This window comes from Piliocolobus tephrosceles, chromosome 7 (assembly GCF_002776525.5).
Source record: "Piliocolobus tephrosceles isolate RC106 chromosome 7, ASM277652v3, whole genome shotgun sequence".
Lineage (NCBI taxonomy): Eukaryota > Metazoa > Chordata > Mammalia > Primates > Cercopithecidae > Piliocolobus > Piliocolobus tephrosceles.
The window spans coordinates 33,433,017-33,443,721 of record NC_045440.1 but is presented as its reverse complement, the minus strand read 5'-3'; positions in this window follow the sequence as shown (position 1 = coordinate 33,443,721).

Genomic DNA, 10,705 nt, shown 5'->3' with positions numbered 1-10,705 from the left:
TGACCATTTTCACAATATTGATTCTTCCTATCCATGAGCATGGTATGTTCTTCCATTTGTTTGTGTCCTCTTTTATTTCACTGAAAAGTGGTTTGTAGTTCTCCTTGAAGATGTCTTTTACATCCCTCGTAAGTTGGATTCCTGGGTATTTTATTCTCTTTGAAGCTATTGTGAATGGGAGTTCATTCATGATTTGGCTCTCTGTTTGTCTGTTACTGTTGTATTAGAATGCTTGTGATTTTTACACATTGATTTTGTATCCTGAGACTTTGTTGAAGTTGCTTATCTGCTTAAGGAGATTTTGGGCTGAGACAATGGGGTTTTCTAAATATACAATCATGTCATCTGCAAACAGGGACAATTTGACTTCTTCTTTTCCTAACTGAAAACCCTTGATTTCTTTGTCTTGCCTGATTGCTCTAGCCAGAACTTCCAACACTATGTTGAATAGGAGTGGTGAGAGAGGGCATCCCTCCCTTGTGCCAGTTTTCAAAGGGAATGCTTCCAGTTTTTTCTCATTCTGTATGATATTGGCTGTGGGTTTGTCATAAATCGCTGTTATTATTTTGAGATATGTTCCATCCACACCGAATTTATTGAGAGTTTTTATTATGAAGGGCTGTTGAATTTTGTCAAAGGCCTTTTCTGCATCCATTGAGATAATCATGTGGTTTTTGTCTTTGGTTCTGTTTATATGCTGGATTACGTTTATTGATTTGTGTATGTTGAACCAGCCTTGCATCCCAGGGATGAAGCCCACTTGATCATGGTGGATAAGCTTTTTGATGTGCTTCTGGATTCGATTTGCCAGTATTTTCTTGAGGATTTTTGCATTGATGTTCATCAGGGATATTGGTCTAAAATTCTCTTTTTTTGTTGTATCTCTGTCAGGCTTTGGTATCAGGATGATGTTGGCCTCACAGAATGAGTTAGGGAGGATTCCTTCTTTTTCTATTTATTGGAATAATTTCAGAAGGAATGGTACCAACTTCTCCTTGCACCATTGGTCCTGTGAATCCATCTGGTCCTGGACTTTTTTTGGTTGGTAGGCTATTAATTATTGCCTCAATTTCAGAACCTGCTATTGGTCGATTCAGGGATTCAACTTCTTCTTGGTTTAGTCTTGGGAGAGTGTAAGTGTCCAGGAAATTATCCATTTCTTCTAGGTTTTCTAGTTTATTTGCATAGAGGTGTTTATAGTATTCTCTGATGGTAGTTTGTATTTCTGTGGGCTTGGTGGTGATATCCCCTTTATCATTTTTTATTGCGTCTATTTGATTCTTCTCTCTTTTCTTCTTTATTAGTCTTGCTAGCGGTCTATCAATTTTGTTGATCTTTTCAAAAAACCAGTTCCTGGATTCATTGATTTATTGGAGGGTTTTTTGTGTCTCTATCTCCTTCAGTTCTGCTCTGATCTAGTTATTTCGTGCCTTCTGCTAGCTTTTCAATGTGTTTGCTCTTGCTTCTCTATTTCTTTTAATTGTGATGTTAGAGTGTCCATTTTAGATCTTTTCTGCTTTCTCTTGTGGGTATTTAGTGCCGTAAATTTCCCTCTACACACTGCTTTAAATGTGTCCCAGAGATTCATGTATTTTGTATCTTTGTTCTCATTGGTTTCAAAGAACGTCTGTATTTCTGCCTTCATTTTGTTATGTACCCAGTAGTCATTCAGGAGCAGGTTGTTCAGTTTCCATGTAGTTAAGTGGTTTTGATTATGAGTTTCTTAGTCCTGAGTTCTAGTTTGATTGCACTGTGGTCTGAGAGACAGTTTGTTATAATTTGTGTTCTTTTACATTTGCTGAGGAGAGCTTTACTTCCAACTATGTGGTCAATTTTGGAATAAGTGCGATGTGGTGCTGAGAATAATGTATATTCTTGTATATTCTGTTGCTTTGGGGTGGAGAGTGCTGTAGATGTCTATTAGGTCCGCTTGGTGCAGAGTTGAGTTCAATTCCTGGATATCCTTGTTAACTTTCTGTTTCATTGCTCTGTCTAATGTTGACAGTGGGGTGTTAAAGTCCCCCATTATTATTGTATGGGAGTCTAAGTCTCTTTGTAAGTATCTAAGGACTTGCTTTATGAATCTAGGTGTTCCTGTATTGGGTGCATATATATTTAGGATAGATAGCTTTTCCTGATGAATTGATCCCTTTACCATTATATAATGGCTTTCTTTGTCTCTTTTGATCTTTGATGGTTTAAAGTCTGTTTTATCAGAGACTAAGATTGTAATCACTGTTTTTTTTTTGTTTTGTTTTCCATTTGCTTGGTAGATCTTCCTCTATCCCTTTATTTTGAGCTTATGCGTGTCTCTGCATGTGAGATGGTCTCCTGAATACAGCAAACTGATGGGTCTTGACTCTTTATCCAGTTTGCCAGTCTGTGTCTTTTAATTGGACCATTTAGTCCATTTACATTTAAGTTTAATATTGTTATGTGTGAACTTGATCCTGTCATTATGATATTAGCTGGTTATTTTGCTTGTTAGTTGATGCAGTTTCTTCCTAGCATCGATGGACTTTACATTTTGACATGTTTTTGCAATGACTGGTACCTGTTGTTCCTTTCCATGTTTAGTGTTTCCTTCAGGATCTCTTGTAGGGCACGCCTGGTGGAGACAAAATCTCTAAGCATCTGCTTGTGTATAAAGGATTTTATTTCTCCTTCACTTATGAAACTTAGTTTGGCTGGATATGAAATTCTGGGTTGAAAATTCTTTTCTTTAAGAATGTTGAATATTGGTCCCCACTCTCTTTGGGCTTGGAGAGTTTCTGCAGAGAGATCTGCTGTTAGTTTGATGGGCTTCCCTTTGTGTGTAACCCGACCTTTCTCTCTGGCTGCCCTTAAGATTTTTTCCTTCATTTCAACTTTGGTGAATCTGACAATTCTGTGTCTTGGAATTGCTCTTCTCGAGGAGTATCTTTGTGGCATTCTCTGTATTTCCTGAATTTGGATGTTGGCCTGCCTTACTAGGTTGGTGAAGTTCTCCTGGATTATATCCTGCAGAGTGTTTACCAACTTGGTTCCATTTTCCCTATCACTTTCAGGCACACCAATCAGACATAGATTTGGTCTTTTCACATAATCCCATGTTTCTTGGAGTCTTTGTTCATTTATTTTTACTCTTTTTTCTCCACACTTCTCTTCTTGCTTCATTTCATTCATTTGATCTTCAATCGCTGATCCTCTTTCTTCCAGTTGATCAAGTCAGTTACCGAAGCTTGTGCATTTGTCATGTAGTTCTTGTGTTATGGTGTTCATCTCTATCAGTTCTTTTAAGGTCTTCTCTGCATTGATTATTTTAGTTATCCATTCATCCATTCTTTTTTCAAGTTTTTTAGTTTATTTGAGGTGGTTGTGTAGTTCCTCCTTCAGCTCTGAGAAGTTTGATCAGCTGAAGCCTTCTTCTCTCAACTCGTCAAAGTCATTCTCCATCCAGCTTTTTTCCATTGCTGGCGATGAGGTGTGTTCCTTTAGAGGGGGAGATGCACTCTGATTTTTTGAATTTCCAACTTTTCTGCATTGCTTTTTCCCCATCTTTGTGGTTTTATCTGCCTCTGGTCTTTGATTTTGGTGACGTATTGATGGGGTTTTGGTGTGGGTGTCCTTTCTGTTTGTAGTTTTCCTTCTAACAGTCAGGACCCTGAGCTGTAGGTCTGTTGGAGTTTGCTTGAGGTCCACTGCAGACCCTGTTTGCCTGGGTATCAGCAGCAGAGGCTGCTGAAGATAGAATATTGCTGAACAGTGAGTGTTGCTGTCTGATTCTTGCTCTGGAAGTTTCATCTCAGGGGTGTACCCTGCTGTGTGAGGTGTGTGGTGTTGGTCTGCACCTAGTAGGGGATGTCTCCCAGTTAGGCTACTCAGGGGTCAGGGACCCACTTGAATAGGCAGTCTGTCCATTCTCAGATCTCAATCTCCGTGCTGGGAGATCCACTGCTCTCTTCAATTGTCAGACAGGGGAATTTACCTCTGCCGAGGTTTCTGCTGCTTTTTGTTTAGCTATGCCCTGTCCCCAGAGGAAGAGTCTACAGAGGCAGGGCAGCCTCCTTGAGCTGTGGTGGGCTCCACCCAGTTCGAGCTTCCCTGCAGCTTTGTTTACCTACTTAAGCCTCAGCAATGGAGGGCGCCCCTCCCCCAGCCTTGCTGCCACCTTGCAGTTAGATCTCAGACTGCTGTGCTAGCAATGAGGGAGGCTCCCTGGGCATGGCTCCCTCTGGGCCAGGTGTGGGATATAATCTCCTGGTGTGCCATTTGCTAAGACCCTTGGTAAAGCACAGTATTAGGGTGGGAGTTACCTGATTTTCCAGGTGCTGTGTATCTCAATTTCCTTTGACTAGGAAAAATAATTCCCTTCCTCCTTGGAATTCCCAGGTGAGTCGATGCCTCACCCTGCTTTAGCTCTTGCTGGTTTGGCTGCACCCATGGACCAGTGCCAACTGTCTGACACACCCCAGTGAGATGAACCCAGTACTTCAGTTGAAAATGCAGAAATCACCCATCTTCTGTGTTGTTCATTCTGGGAGCTGGAGGCTGGAGCTGTTCCTATTCAGCCATCTTGGGTGCACCCCCTTTTTTGTCATTTATTATTAGTTTATAAAAATAAAATATTATAAAAATTAGTTTATAAAAAGTAATTTTTGTGTGGTGGTCCTACATCCAGGAGCCCTGCTAAACTCATTTACTAGTTCTAAAAGTTTTCTTTTTTAAATAGTTTTTAAGCCTGGGCAAAATAGTGAGAACCTGTCTTCACAAAAAGTAAAACAATTAGCCAGATGTGGTGGTGCATGCCTGTAGTCCCAGCTGTTCAGGAGTCTGAGACAGAGAAGTGCTTGAGCCCAGCAGTTTGAGGCAGCAATGACCTGTGACTGTACCACTGTTCTCCAGCTCAGGCAACAGGGCAAGACCCTGACTCAAAGAAAAGAAAGTGTCTTTAATTATTTTCTATGTAAAGATTTATGCCTTCTGTGAGTAGAAGCAGTTTTATTTCCTTTTTTGAACTGCATAATTTCTATTTTTTTTTTTCCCATTTCACCAGTTAGGCCATCCAGTGACGTTGAATAGGATTGGTACATGTGAATATCCTTATCTTTTCCCAGTCTTGGAGATAATAATATTTAGTTTTCCTCTGTTAATTATGATGTCTCTGATGTATGTTCAATTGGTGCTTGAAAGCAGTATAAATTATATTGTTTGGTGGAGATTTTTATTCATGTACATTAGGTCAAAGTGGTTAATTATGTTGTTCAATTCTTCTGTTTACTCAACTGATTTTTTTGTTCTATTGACTCCAGAGAGGAATGCCAACATTTCCAAATACATCTGTGGATTTTTCTATTTATCCTTTGAGGTATATTTATCTTTGTTGTGTCTGTGTAGAAAAGCTTTATATTGATGAATACACATTTAGAATTATTAGGTGCTCTAATAATTCATGGTGAATTTACCTAATTTATCCACTGTCTCTTGATCATTATAATATTAAAAATATTCCTAGATATTCTTGGTGAATTAACCCACTTATCTGAGTAAATGTTCATTGTTCTAAAGTCTACTTTGACTGAATTTCATGTAGACTCTCTAGCTTTCGACTAGTGTTTGCATAGCATATATGTATATATAGCCATCCATTAAATTTTAACCTATCCATGTTTCTATAGTTTGAATATTTGTTCCCTCTAAAACTCATATTGAAATTTAATTTTCAGTGTGGCAGTATTGAGAGGTGGGGCCTTTAAGAGGTGATTGAATAATGAGGTCTCTGCCTTCATGAATGGATTAATACATTTATGACTTAATGGAGTAATTGTTTAAAGAGTTGTTATTGGTAGGTAACTAGTTACTTTATAAGAGGAAGAGTGACCTGAGCTAATGTGCTTAGCCCCCCTACCATGTAATGCCCTGTGCTGCCCCAGTACTCTGCAGAGAGTCATCACCAGCAAGAAGGCTCTCACATGATGTGGTCCCTTGACCTTGAGCTTCTTAGCCTCCACAACTGTGAGAAATAAATTGTTTTTCTTTATAAATTATCCAGGTTTGGGTATTCTGTTATAAGAAACAGAAAGCAGACTAACACACATGTTTTTCCATTTAAAGCAAATTTCTTGTGAACAGTATATAGTTAGGTCTTCTTTTCTTAACCAATATGACAGTCTCTGTCTTTTTGTTGTGGAATTTAGACCATTTACACTTAAAACAATCATTGATGGGGCTGGATTTAAATCCACCATCTTGCTAGTTTTTCTCTATTTGTTCCATGTGTTCATTCTTCCATTTTAACTTTTTTGTCTGATTGTGGCTTATGTGTATTTTATAATTTGACTTTCTACCCTTATGTTATTAATAATCCTTGAAAAATACTTTTAGTGCTATTCTAGCATTTGCATTATACTTCTTCAATTTATTACAGTGTGTGGAAAAGATTAATCTTGCCTAAATAAAGGTTTTACCCTTTCCCCATGGCTTCTGGAAGGTAACATCAAAATCCCTGGAATGTCCTGCTTAATAAGAGTGTCTTTATTTACATGAGGTCCTTGGTTCATTCTAGGTAGCCTATTCTAACCACGTGATCTATGGTGAGGTCCTTGGGCCAGACAGTTATCAGTTTAACCTCTGGAGAAACTGGAAACTAAGGTCAGCTACATGGTTGATCAGCCATATCTCTGAAATCAACCCCCAATAAAAACACTAGACACTGAGTGTTTAGATGAGCTCTTTCATCTCTATATATTGCCACACATCATTGCTGGGAGAGATAGGCACTATCTGCACAACTACACAGGGAAAAGACAACTGGTATCTCATACTTGTTGAGTCCTGGACCGTCTCTGGTATGCCTCTTTCATTACCTGCTATGAATCAGTATTCTTTTACTCTAATAAACTGTAGCCAGGAGTATAATTTTTTTTGTGAATTCTGTGAGTTTTAGCAAGTTATTGAGCCTGAAGGTGATCTAGGAGACTCTCAAACTTTGGCACACTCTACCTTCAAATAATATAATATTTCAAATGATGTGTAAGAACCTTACAATTTCCTAACAATTTTCCTCTTAAATCGAATGTGATATTATCACACATTTTACTTTTATGTATGTCATAACTCCCAATATGCATTGTTATTACTTTGTAAAATCCATAATATATAAGACAATTTTAAAAACAATTTAAGTATTATATATTTATCTCTGATATTGCCATTTTTGGAAAACTTTTTTTTAATAGATTAACATTTCTGTCTGATATAATATTTTATTGGTTGAAGTACTTCAACTATTATTTCTTATGTCATATGTCTCTGGTCATGCATTCTCTCATCATTTGTTTGTAAAAAGGCCTTTTAAAATATTTTTTACAGGGTATATAATGATTGATTTACAGTTAATTTTTTTTTTAATAATACTTTAGGAATGTCAATTCACTGTTTCCTGGTTTTCACAGTTTCCGGTGAAAAGTATACTGAAATTCTTATCTTTCTTCTTCTGTATGTAATATATCTTTTAAAAAATATTTAGCTTTTAAAAAAACTCTTAAGTTGCAGTAGTTTAATAAAATATTTCTATGTGTTTTATTTTCTTCTTTAAAAATTTATTCATGTGTTTAGAGTTTTCTGATCTTCTTGGGACTGAGTTTTAGTAACTATTGTTAATTTTTTTTTTTAAATGCTTGGCTCTTGTATTTTAAAATAATATTTCTTCAACATTACTTTTGAGGTCTCCAATTACATAGATATTAGAATCTTTGTCATTAATTAATGGTTCATAGAGATTCTATCCTGACTCTCAAACTCAACTAATTTTTCTCTTTGTGTTTTAGTTTTGAAAATGTATATTGGTCTATTTTCAAATCCAGTGATAATTCACTTGACTGTGTTCATCAATGGCATTAATTATCTCTGTTAATATTATTTTCTTTTTGATTTATAGCATTTCCATCTTACTCTTTCTTACAATTTTCCTCTCTCATCTGAAATTCATCCTCTACTTAAGTATGTTTCATATTATTAAGTGTTATCCTTTACATATTTTTTATAGTTTTATTGGAAGTCACTGTCTGATAGTTACAATCTCTGGGGTATCTCTGGATCTGGTTCTTTTTTTTTGCTTTTTCTCTTGACAATGGGTTGTATTTTTGCAATATTTTTTTCAGCTTAGAGTTTTGGATTGAAGAGTAGAGAACAGTAGAGATTCAGTTCAATAATATTCACATCTGGTAATAGGCAAACCTCTATATCATTGTAAAAATACTCAGGCATTAAGCTCCTGAATTTTTTTTTGAGAAGGAGTCTCGCTCTGTCACCCAGGCTGGAGTGCTGTGGCCGGATCTCAGCTCACTGCAAGCTCTGCCTCCCGAGTTCATGCCATTCTCCTGCCTCAGCCTCCCGGGTAGCTGGGACTACAGGCGCCGCCACCTCGCCTGGCTAGTTTTTTGTAGTTTTTAGTAGAGACGGGGTTTCACCGTGTTAGCCAGGATGGTCTCGATCTCCTGACCTCGTGATCCGCCCGTCTCGGCCTCCCAAAGTGCTGGGATTACAGGCTTGAGCCACCGTGCCCGGCCTAGGCTCCTGAATTTGGGTTTATGTATGTTATGACTATCTTTAGTCCATTAAAGAGCTGAAAAATTTTCTAGAGCTGTGTCAATCACTTAAAGAAGAATTAACAGCATTTCTTCACAAACTGTTAACAAAAAATAGAAAATGAAGGATACTTGCAATCCATTCCCCGATAATAAAACAGTGTCAAGATAGGAAAGAAAGTACAGACCAACATCTCTTATGGATATAGATGCAAAGATTCTCAACAATGTAGTAGCAAATCGAATCAAGCAACAGATAAAACTTATATACCATGACTGAGATTTATCCAAGAAATGCAAGGTTGATTTAATATTTGAAAATTGATAAATGTAATATACCATAGTAATAGAATAAAAAACAAAACCCACATTCTAATCTCAATAATTCAGAGATGAATTTGCTAAAATTCAGTGACCTTTTGTTATAAAAACACTCAACACAGTATTCCTTAACCTGATAAAAGGCATCTATGAAAAACTCACAGCTAGACTTATAGTTAATGATAAAAGACTAGATATTTTACCCCCAACATCAGAAACAAGACAAAGATGTCTATTCTCATCACATATATTTAACACTGTAATGGAGATTTTATACAGGGCATACATAATAAACACCAATAAAAGACCTTCATATTGGAAATAAATATAAAGCTATCTCTATTCACAGACAACATGTCTTGTATATAGAATATTCTGAGGAATCCACCACAAATCTTTCAGAACTGATAAACAAACTCAGAAATGTTGCAAGACATAAGATTAATATACAATATTCAGTTCTGTATTTATACACATGCAATGAACAAAATGAAAATAAAATGAGCAAAATAATTATAATAGTCTAAAAAGAATAAAAATACTCAGGAATAATTTTTACAAAATTAGTGTAAAACATATAACTGAAGTACAAAACTTTGTTGAAAGAAATGAAATAATATCTAAATAAATAAATAAATTACGTGCTCTCAGATGGGGAGACAGTATTGTTAAGACAGCAAGAATACCCAAAGTGGTCTAGAGATTTAACACAGTATCTTTTAGAATTTCAGATGGCAGCCAGCGCAATGACTCATGCCTGTAATCCCAGCACTTTGGGAGGCCAAGGTGGCCAGATCACCTGAGGTCAGGAGTTTGAGACCAGCCTGACCAACATGGAGAAACCCCGTCTCTACTAAAAATACAAAATTAGCCAGGCGTGGTGGCACATGCCTGTAATCCCAGCTACACAGGAGACTGAGGCAGGAAAATCACTTGAACCCAGGAGGCAGAGGTTGTGGTGAGTGGAGATCATGCCACTGCATTCCAGCCTGGGTGACAGAGCGAGACTCCATCTCAAGAAAAAAAAAAAAAAAAAAAAAAAAAGGAAAGGAAAAGAAAAATAATTCCAGATGGCTTCTTTGTAGAAATTGACAGGTGGATCCTAAAACCTGTAGGGAAATGCAAGGACTCAGCATAGCTAAGACAATTTTGAAAAGAAAATCAAAAAAACAAAAACAAATTTTCAGGACTCAAACTTCTACATTTTGTAACTTACTAGAAAGCTATGTATCTGTCTATCTATCTATTGGGGGAACCTGCCCCCAATATTTCAATGTAGGTTCTTTCTATTTTCTGTAAGTGTTTTGGCTGGCTGAGAAATAAAGAGAAAGAGTACAAAGAAAGGAATTTTACAGCTGGGTCACTGGGAGTGACGTCACATATTGGTAGGACCATGATGCCCACCTGAGGCTCAAACCAGCAAGTTTTTTATTAAGGGTTTCAAAAGGGGAGGGGGTGAAAACAGGGAGTAGGTACAAAGAGCACATGCTTCAAAGGGCAAAAGGCAGAACAAAGATCACATGCTTCTGAGGCAACAGGACAAAGGCAAAGCAGACCTACTGATAAGGGTCTATGTTCAGCTGTGCATGTATTGTCTTGATAAACATCTTAAACAACAGAAAACAGGGTTTGAGAGCAGAGAACTGGTCTGACCACAGATTCACCAGGGTGGAGTTTTTCCCCACCCTAACAAGCCTGAAGGTACTGCAGGAGACCAGGGGGTATCTCAGTTCTTATCTCAACTGCATAAGACAGACATTCTCAGAGCGGCTGATTATAGACCTCCCCCCAGGAATGCATTCCTTTCCCAGGGTATT